The sequence below is a fragment of the Aethalodelphis obliquidens genome, unplaced genomic scaffold, assembly GCF_003676395.1.
Source record: "Aethalodelphis obliquidens isolate GAN/ISIS:26980383/991018 unplaced genomic scaffold, ASM367639v1 scaffold21, whole genome shotgun sequence".
Taxonomy (NCBI): Eukaryota; Metazoa; Chordata; class Mammalia; order Artiodactyla; family Delphinidae; genus Aethalodelphis; species Aethalodelphis obliquidens.
In genome coordinates, this window is record NW_020837965.1 from 11,267,354 (window position 1) to 11,277,710 (window position 10,357).

A 10,357-nucleotide genomic window follows, 5' to 3' on the forward strand; every position below is an offset into this window, starting at 1 on the left:
GTTGTTTTTTATTTGCAGTACGCGGGCCTCTCACTGTTGTGACCTCTCCCGTTGCGGAGCACAGGCTCCGGACGTGCAGGCTCAGCAGCCATAGCTCACGGGCCCAGCCACTCCGCGGCATGTGGGATCTTCCCGGACTGGGGCACGAACCCGTGTCCCCTGCATCGGCAGGCACACTCTCAACCACTGCACCACCAGGGAAGCCCTACATGACTCTTTCTGAATTATGGTTTACTCAAGGTATATGCCCAGTAGTGGGATTGCTGGTTCATAAGATAGTTCTATTTTATTAGTATTTTAAGGGGAGGAAACTCTACTTGGTTATAATCTATTATCTTTTATGTTGCTGTATTTGATTTGCTAATATTTTTTTAATGTTTCTATGTCTATGTTTATGAGGAAATATTGGTCTATAATTTTTTATTTTAATATGTTTTAAATATTTGATATGAGTTGCTCTGGCCTCATTAAGAAAGCTAACAAACCATCCCTCTCTATTTTCTGAAAGAGTGTGTTTAACTTTTATATGTTGTTTCTTTTTAAAATGTTTAATAGGATTCACCATATGTGAATGAAGCCATATTTGCCTGACTTTTTTTGTTAAGACCGTTTATGATAACAAATTCATATTCTTAATAAATATTAGACTTCTAGATATGCTTTTCACCTTTTATCAGTTTTGGTAGGTTCTGTTTTAAAATAAATTTTTCTGCTTCATCTAAATCGTGGAAATTATTAGCATAAAACTATTTATAATGTTAGCTTATTATCTATGTCATGCTTTAATTCATTCCTGATATTTGTAGTTTGTGTTTTCTCTATTTCTTGGCCATGAGTTTATGGTTATATCGCTATTATTATACTATATTGTTATTGTGTATTATAATAATATTATTACTTTAAATGTATTTGCATATAATACATTACATTATTGTATATTATTTTCTATATTATATAAAACATATTTTATATCTACAGTTATGTAAATATAAAACATATAGTATATATTTTGTTGTATATAATATATTATTATTATATCTAGCTGAGTTATTAATATTATTAGCCTTTCAGAAGCAATGTAACTTTGTTAATTTAATTTTTCTACTTCATTGATCTAGTTTATTTTTATTTCTTTCTTTCTACTTATTTCAGATTTAATTTTCTTTCTTTTCTACTTTCTTAAGGAAGAAAACTTGATTGTTAATTTTTACAAATCTTCTTTCTTAAATCTTTTAAAACCTACTTATCCTTTTTGTTGATAATAATATCTAAGATTAATAGAATGGTAATCTGCTAAGCACTTTATTTACATTATGTCACTGAATTCTTATAACATCCCTTTAAGGTCTATACTTTTAATACTCTCATTTACAGATGAGAAAACTGAGGCTCAGAAAGTAAAACCTATTTATCTTTAACTATTGCATTATTTTAAGGGTCAATAAACTTTTTCTGTAAAGATTCAGACAGGAAGTATTTTAGGTTTGTAAGCCATACAGTCTCTGTCACCACTACTCAACTCTTCTGTTGAGGTCCAAAAACAGCTATAGACAATATATACATGAATATTGTGGCTGGTCTCCAATAAAACTTTATTTACAAAAACAGGCAGCTGACTGGATATATACTTGTTTATGCCTTTATATGCATTAACAAATTGTGATACACTATATTTGAATTATAATTCATTATCATATATGATTACTTATGATTTATTCTTTGAATATGGACTATTTATAAGTGGTTGTTTAATTTCCAATTTTTTTTTACTTCTCTGTCTCTATTGTATATAGATTTCTAACTTAATTTTTCTGTGATAGGAGAGTGCAGTGTAAAATTTTAGTCTTTTGAAGTGTATTGAGATTTTTTTTTTATGCAGGAGCATATAATCTATCTTGATCAACATTCCTTGTACAATGTGAAAAGGATATGTGCTCTGCAGTTGTTGGATTAAATATTTTATAAGTATCAAACATTTCAAGTTGTTTGGCAGTGTTATTCAAATTCAAATATATAATTTTTACCTCTATATATGTGCTTTTGTCTGTCTGGTCTCAATTACTCAGAGAGTGTTAAAATCTCCACCTATGGTTGTGGATTTGTCCTCTTGTCCTCCCTTTTGTACTCTCAGTTTTGTTACAGGAATTTTGATATATATACATTTTGAATTGTTAGGTCTTCCTAAATCTGATTTCTGGTGATTGAAAAAAAAAAAAAAGACATGTTTGGACTTCCCTATGAAAATGTGACCAAATAACATTTTGAGCGACAACCTTGCTATGGTCCAGGAACTATAAAATATAGCTACAGCATTTGGAAGGGCCACGGACTAATGCTATGTGTATCATTTCACCATCTTCATATCATCCTGTGAATTCACTATTTTGGCTGCATTTATGTGCTCAGTATCAGCATCTAGCAGCTCAACCATCCATGCCTATGTGGTAATAACAAAAAGAGGAAGCTCGGGCTTTCCTGGTGGCGCAATGGTTGAGAGTCCGCCTGTCGATGCAGGGGACGCAGGTTCGTGCCCCGGTCCGGGAAGATCCCACATGCTGCGGAGTGGCTAGGCCATGGCCACTGAGCCTGCGCGTCCAGAGGAACTTTTCTGATGTGTGTGATTGTCCAGTTAAATGTGTCATTTGTATTTAAAGTAATATATCTACTCTTAAGTGACAACATATTAAGACACTTACTTTTGCTTTCACAAACCCATAAAGGGGAAAAGTGAATCCACATGATTTGGAGGAGAGACAATAAATCCAATTTAGATCAAAACTGAATTGGGATTAAAGACAAGCAAGTGAAGGAAAGAAAAGCGGCCCATGAACCCTGGAGGGAATTTGATAGCAAAATCCAACTGGGGAACTAAACTTTGTACACTATATGATGGGGCTTTAGCACAGGACTGTTGTTACAGTCTGCTAGGTGAATAGCTCTATGTGTGAAGGACCAAAGAGGTTTACCTTGTTAGGGCTCCTTGTAATCAGGGTCTAGGCCCACTTAAGCTAACCCAGGAAAGGAGTGATTTATTGCAGGATGTCAATACTGTGTCATTGAGAATCTGAGGCTAAATACTAGGGCATAACTAGGTCTCATGACAAATGGGATCAAGAAAAGTTTTGACATCAAGACCAAGATGAGTGGTAGAATCCTTATGGGACATTCTGACCCCAAGAGTCTATTGGGGAATTCAGGTATTCCTGATCTGTGGATTGCAGCGGGCCCATCAGAAGTGGGCAAAGGATTAATGCAAAGGATCTTTGAATCCATATGCATACAATGTACTGTAGTTTGAAAAAATAATACCATATTTGATGAATATATGTTCTGCTGTTTGGAGAAATGTATATCCTTGGGGAGCCTAGAATTTAATGCCTTTTCAAGAGGATATTTTAAAAAATTATTTGCTATCTATTTAATACAAGTGGGGCTAGGAGCCCTTGAAGAGAGTTATAAAATTTCTACCTGAGGCTTTTATCTACTGCAAATAGAGAAGTAGAAACAATTTACAATTCAATGAGAATTTAACAAGTCAAATTTAACCTGAGTTAACTGGCACACGATTTTTATTTCAGTCGTATTTTAGTGCCCTTTGTAGACTGGCATTCTGATCAACTGTCTGGCATGTCTCTTTAATCTGGTTTTGTAAATACGTACCCCCATTTTGTTTGCTTGCTTATACTACTGTGACTTTTTAAAAATGTTTTAATGTGTCAGTAATTTAGAATAGTTTTTAGTCATTTCACAAACATTGACAGTACATTAACTATATTGTGGATCTCTAAAAACTCTTGGGCATATAAAAGGAGTCCTCATCATGAAAAATGTGAAAATTACTGTATTGAACTTTTGCAGCTACCAGCTGCAAAAACAAAAGCTGTTTTTATTTTACTGTGGGATGTATTTTTTTCTTCATAAGCTCAATCTCATTTATAAATGCAATGAGAGTCCTTTTTTATTCAGAGATTGCTCTTTCATTTTATTCATTTACCCAAATACCCACTTTCACTATTACAGAAATTGTTCTCATTTGATGTCCCTTTTCCCGCCTGTCCCCACCCGTCTCCCACTGAATAAACTAAGGGAATGTCGTCTGTAGAAACGTCAGAATTTACATCATCGTCTATTTTTCTCTCTCAAAATAATCTTGAATCTGTGGCATTGTAAGAGCCTTTCAGCTTAAACAATTCTGAAATTTTTCATAGAGTTTTCCAGATGTTTTTTTTCTGAATGGAAACTTTGTTCAAGAATAATCTGTCTGGACCTCAAAAAAATATATGGTTGATTGTTTTTCCTCTTCCTCTCTTTGCTCCAAATTGAAATTGAGTTCTCTCTCATCTCAGGTTGGAAAAATTTTCACCCTTCTTTTCCTTCCTCAATGGACCACACTACACTTTTAGAGTAATAAAACATTTAAATGAAATGTACAAGGCATAACCAATGAGCTCAATACCATTAAATATTTATCAATACAATAGTACAAGTTTGACTGTGAAATAAATATTAGGTCCTGCAAACTTATAGTTTCCTGTAAAATGGAAAAAAAAAATCCTCTCCAAGCTTTTGCCACCCAAAGTACTGAACTTAACCAATAAATAGTTCACAGTGCACCAAAATTGAATTGCCAAATGATTGACCACATTCTATATTGCACAAGGAGAAGGTCGCTATTGTTTGTACAAGTGTGTTTCACTCTATGTAGATAAATAGTATGAAGCTGGCATTTCTAAACTAACCTTTGTTTTCAACTAACTACAGAACAGGAAAGGTAGTGCAGGGAAAAGAAGCTGAAAGATATAGGGAAAGAGGAACATCAGGAAGTCTTGAGCTGATATATCCTGCTCAGATGCAGGAATTGCTGATTTAAATTTGGGGGAATTAACCCAACGTAGTGAATTTTTATACTAGCATTGCTATATAAGAAAAACATTTACTATCGATACTTTTTAATTTTTTTCCAGGAAATAATTACAAAAATTTAAACAAGTAAATAGTGGTTTTAAGATACTGAACAGCAGATAAAATTATTCTTTATGACCACACACAGACACCAATGATATTACTTTAGTAAAAGCTATCTTTGGAACAACTATCTTACATTTGGACAAGGTATCCTCCATTGGGTAATTGTTTCATTTTTTATTTGAGTTGGAAATACTGCATTCAATATGTTGCCTATATTGACCAATTCAATCACAAAGCACTAAATTCAGAATATCTTTTTATATTTCAAAATATTCTAGAATACACACACACACACACACACACACACCCCTCAATTGGCCTATTGACCTCCAAAAGCAATAAATTACCTATAGACTACAGATGATGCATATTAATATAATTGTAGTAAACAATCAAACACCATTAAATATTTGATCCTAGAAATAGTTATGTATTTAAGATAGAAGAAATAAATATCTTGCTATAACAATGATAATTATGAAAATAAGAATAGCATTTATAACATAAATTACAGTTCACAAACACTTCTCATTTTTCAACTTCATTAATACATTGACCTATAAAGAAAAGATAAAGGGTAGAGTAGCATTCTAATTTTACAGATTAGAAACCTATGATTCACAGACCTTAAGTTACTTGCTCAAGGTCACCATGATTAACAAAGGCCAGTGTTCAAACTTAAAACCAGAGATGTCTGTCTTCTGATACTATGATACTTCTAGGCAGAAAATTACCTAATGTTTTTACAAGTAATTTGTAGCAGAGGCTTTCTGGAAATAAAGACATTAAAAAATATATAATCTTGGGCTTCCCTGGTGGCACAGTGGTTGAGAGTCCGCCTGCCGATGCAGAGGACATGGGTTCGTGCCCCGGTCTGGGAAGATCCCACATGCCGCGGAGCGGCTGAGGCCGTGAGCCGTGGTCGCTGAGCCTGCGCGTCCGGAGCCTGTGCTCCGCAACGGGAGAGCCACAACAGTGAGAGGCCCACGTACCGCAAAAAATAAAAATAATAATAATAATTATATATATATATAATCTTGCCCATACCTGGTCATGATTCCAACAGTTTTGCCTGCTTTTCCAATAACTCCCTCAGAAGACAATTTAAGGTCATAAAATCAAAGAGGAGAGATTACTCTGATTTAGAAGATGGCTGGAAAAGCAACATCGACTGCTGTCATGACTTTCCTGAGCCACAAAATTGACATGTGAGAAACAACATTTTGCTCAACGCTGTCCTTTTGCATTCTGCCTCTAAGGATGAATGGCACCTTCACCTACACGGTTACACAACGTAAAATCTGGGCATCCTTCTTCATTTCTACTACGTCTTCTTACCCCTCATGCTTTCAATCTCTTAACCCACTTATCTGATAAATATGGTTTCCATCCACTCTCACCTTCCTCACAGCTCCAACCAAATTTCAGAAGACAAATGTCTTCCAGAATAGGAAGTGTGAGAGATGGAGGGAGGAGAAGGTGGAAACCACCATGGTATCTCCCATCACATTTGGAATCCATCATCCCATGATCCAACAAACTCCTCAGGCTTCTGAGTGCTCACTTTTAGCCGTAGCCTTCCGTCTTCTGTATTCAGTTCTCCTGGACTAGCTAATGTGCCCTAGAGAGAATTTCAGCAACAGCTTGGGGAGCAACTTGCTACAATGTCTTCCTAGCATCTTTCATATCCCATTGCTGATATAGCAACTTGTTGATCTGTATGCAAAGCTATCATTATGATATCTGTAATGTGCTGTAAAATATGTCATTCATGATACTGAGATAATATACACATGACAATATGTTAAAAAATAACTCTGGGGGCTAATATCCTAACCCAGAATCCGTGTTGGGGGGACAGCAAACCTGATATGAAAAAGACTATATGCAAGCCACAGGGCTGTAAATTCATCCTTCATCCATATACATGATGAATATCAGAAAAAATATTTTCATTCATTGATTTAATTGTTTGCTAATCAGCCTGATAAATGTTAGAAATGGGCTGTCATTGAAGAAATTAAAGTTATTCAAGATATGGAGACTGACTAAATATATTTTAAAGACTTTTCTCACATTTGCATGAAAATATCATTATAAGAATTGAGTGAGGTCTTACTCCTTAACCCATAGGGAGACAATGCTCAAGGCTAAATTCCCAGACTGTCCTGCTTCCAGCTATTAACTCCATAGGAATCTGGTTGCCTAATGCCAACATGTGGAATAGTCTTGAATCTGGAATCTTGGTGTTTAAGTTGAGTGAACCTCCATCCAAGGCAAAAAGGGCCTTGAGAGTACATGATGGGTCATGCAAGTTGTTTTTCTCTACTTACTTTTCAATGCATGTATAATAAATAAATATCTGTATTCATGGCAGAATTTGGTCTGGGATGTGCTTACACTATAACTTGGAAGCAAGGTTGTGGGGTGATTTGTTAACCTTACTCACTGCAAAACTTCTTTGGCAGCTATCATTAACACCCAAAAAAGCCCTCAAAGTTGTGTAGGAGCAGGCCAGCAGGTGACCTTGCCTTTATGTTTGCTGATGAAATGACTGGGTGTTTATAATGATGACTCTTATTAATATTTCTTTCCAGGTATTCTAATCAGATTCAGAATTATCAGGATCACTTTTTGTTTCTTGAGAGTATAAAAAGAAAACAGCAGAAAACATACTCATTAATTAAAATCAGTGTTAACTTGATTTAAATAACATTTTATATTAATTTTCTATTAAAAATTGATTAAGAATAAAATTTTACTTGCTTTCTATTTTCTTTGGCAATACCTTCTTTGACTTTTTCTTTTGAAGACATTTTGGAGATACATACTCTGCCCTTATATTTGACAATGTTTCCATGGTGATGTTATTTCTTTTTACAGTATGACCCCTCGACTTTTGGGAAATAGCACTACAAACAGGTTTTTTAAAAAATAAGGGTTCAAACTCATTTTCTCCCTTGTAATTCTATTTTGTGAATATCTTTTATAGTGCTCTGGCATATTGTACAATTTTTTTCTTAAAAATTATATCACTTTTATGATTTTACATAAAATGCGTAAATAATGATATACATGTATATATTATTTAAATCTCTCTCTGTATATATATATATATATACACACAGACATAAATATATATACATAAAATATTCTTTGTATATGTATATGTGCATATCTATATCTGTATATCTTTAGATTTTCTTTGAGTCATCTGTGAGTGACTAGTTATCACATTTGATAAAAACCATATGAAAAGATAGGCAGGCAGATAAATTAAAGACATGTACTGGATATGGCATAGTCAGCAGAGAACAGTACAATTTTATTCTAAATGGGTTTGTCTTTCAATGAGGGTAAATGTAATGGTAGCCTGACAGTACCAGGACATTACTAGAAAAGTCTGGAAAGAAAGGGGGAAATAGTTTGCTCACCTTGACAGAGGATATGATCATATCTAGTGGCATCTATTTTCAGGCTAATCACCTGGGTAATTTTACATGTATGTTAGCATGTTATTAATCCACAATGCAGCAACATTTCACTTATGCATTGCCCAGGTACCGGTTGGACCATTAGCTGGGTTCTTTATCTTATTTACACCATGTGGACTACTAGGCTTCAATGACAAATTTTGGAACAGTTCCAAGTCAGTGAGCTCACTGCCTAGTGTTAGCAAGAGAACAAAATCTGATCTGTTGCAGTTCTTACTGTCTTTTCTGGACTAAAGCCCTCAAGGGGCTGCCCTTTCAGTCTAGTGTTTCTTAAAGTTTCATCCTCTGTCAGTTTATATATGAACTATGAACCACCTGGGGAGTTTATTAAACCTGGAGATTCTTGGGCCTTCTCCAAAGTCACTGAATCAGAATGGGGACCATGAATCTGAGTTTTAAATATATAACCTGCTGATGCAGTGGACACGGGTTCGTGCTCCGGTCCGGGAAGATCCCACATGCAGCGGAGCAGCTGGGCCCGTGAGCCATGGCCGCTGAGCCAGCGCGTCCAGAGCCTATGCTTCACAATGGGAGAGGCAACAACTGTGAGAGGCCCACGTACCGCAAAAAATAATAATAATAAATTTAAAAAAAAATTTAAAAATAAATATATAACCTCTTTTAGTGATTCTCAACAAATGATAATATATTAGAAACACTCTTTTAGACAACTATCTTCCAACAAGTCTAAATGATTGCTATTCTGTTTAAAGACTCTAAATAACCCTCTATACCATATACCTTTCCAGAAGGCCATGTCCAGGGCACACCTCTCTACAGTACGGGACCCAAATTTTGCAACTTTTTGGTGTGTCATTTTCTTTGCTCAGCTCTCTTCTTCCTCGTAGGTTTCAACCACTCTGGTTTGCCTTTCGTTGCCTCTTTTCACTTTTCTCCTCTCCTCTACCCTTCAATTCATTCTCCAACTGGTCTATTACCAGAGCCCTCTTCCTTTCATTTCATCTTCTTTCAGGAAGGATAGATGTAGTGTATATATTTTGATGGTGTAAGTTTCCATGATATTAGTTAAGAAGTATGATGCATGAAGAAGAAAGTCCAGTGCCTGGGGCAATGTGATTCCATGAAATGTGTATTGAGGGACCCATATCCTAAGAGATCAGGAGCTGGAGGGAGGACCTGGGGTCTCCAGTGAGGACTACCAGTGAACCCATGTCCCTGGATCCAGATGTAGAAGCCAAGAAACGGGTCAAAATAATAGCCTAAAAACTGGTAAGTAGGAACTGGTTGTTTTAGAACCTAGGACATCAGTTTGGGAGTTGAATGTCTTTCTCTAACCATATAATAAGTTATTCAAGTTCAACAAAGTTGACTTCATGAAATTGGAATTTGGAATAGGTATAACACATATCCTGTCTATATTTTCTCACATGGGCAGCCACTGCTAACCTTGCAAAGTTTTAGCAGAATAGAGTGTCTCGTGTAGCCGTAAAATACATCCACTCCACCAAGTGTTTGGTGAGAAATGAGTATTATTTTTTTAACATCTCTATTGGAATATAATTGCTTTACAATAGTATGTTAGTTTCTGCATTATAACAAAGTGAATCAGCTATACATATACATATATCCCCATATCCCCTCTCTCTTGCATCTCCCTCGCACCCTCCCTATCCCACCCATTTAGGTGGTCACAGGGCACCAAGCTGATCTCCCTGTGCTGTGTGGCTGCTTCCCACTAGCTATGTATTTTACAGTTGGTAGTGTATATATGCCCATGCCACTCTCTCACTTCATTCCAGCTTACCCTTCCCTCTCCCCGTGTCCTCAAGTATGTTCTCTATGTCTACATCTTTATTCCTGTCCTGCCCCTAGGTTCTTCAGAACAATTTTTTTTTTTTTTTTTTAGATTCCATATAACTGTGTTAGCATACGGT

The 10,357-nt window shown here is 35.6% G+C and overlaps 1 long non-coding RNA gene across 1 annotated transcript in view; it reads left to right on the top strand.

Moving 5' to 3' along the window:
- The first annotated feature begins 2,716 nt into the window (after positions 1–2,716).
- The window catches only part of LOC113627763 (uncharacterized), a 17,610-nt gene continuing 9,969 nt past the window's right edge, over positions 2,717–10,357 (top strand). Inside the window, exons 1-3 of the long non-coding RNA XR_003435721.1 lie at positions 2,717–2,727; positions 3,729–3,732; positions 4,706–4,712. This is a non-coding gene — a long non-coding RNA (uncharacterized LOC113627763). The remainder of the gene's footprint in view (positions 2,728–3,728; positions 3,733–4,705; positions 4,713–10,357) is intronic.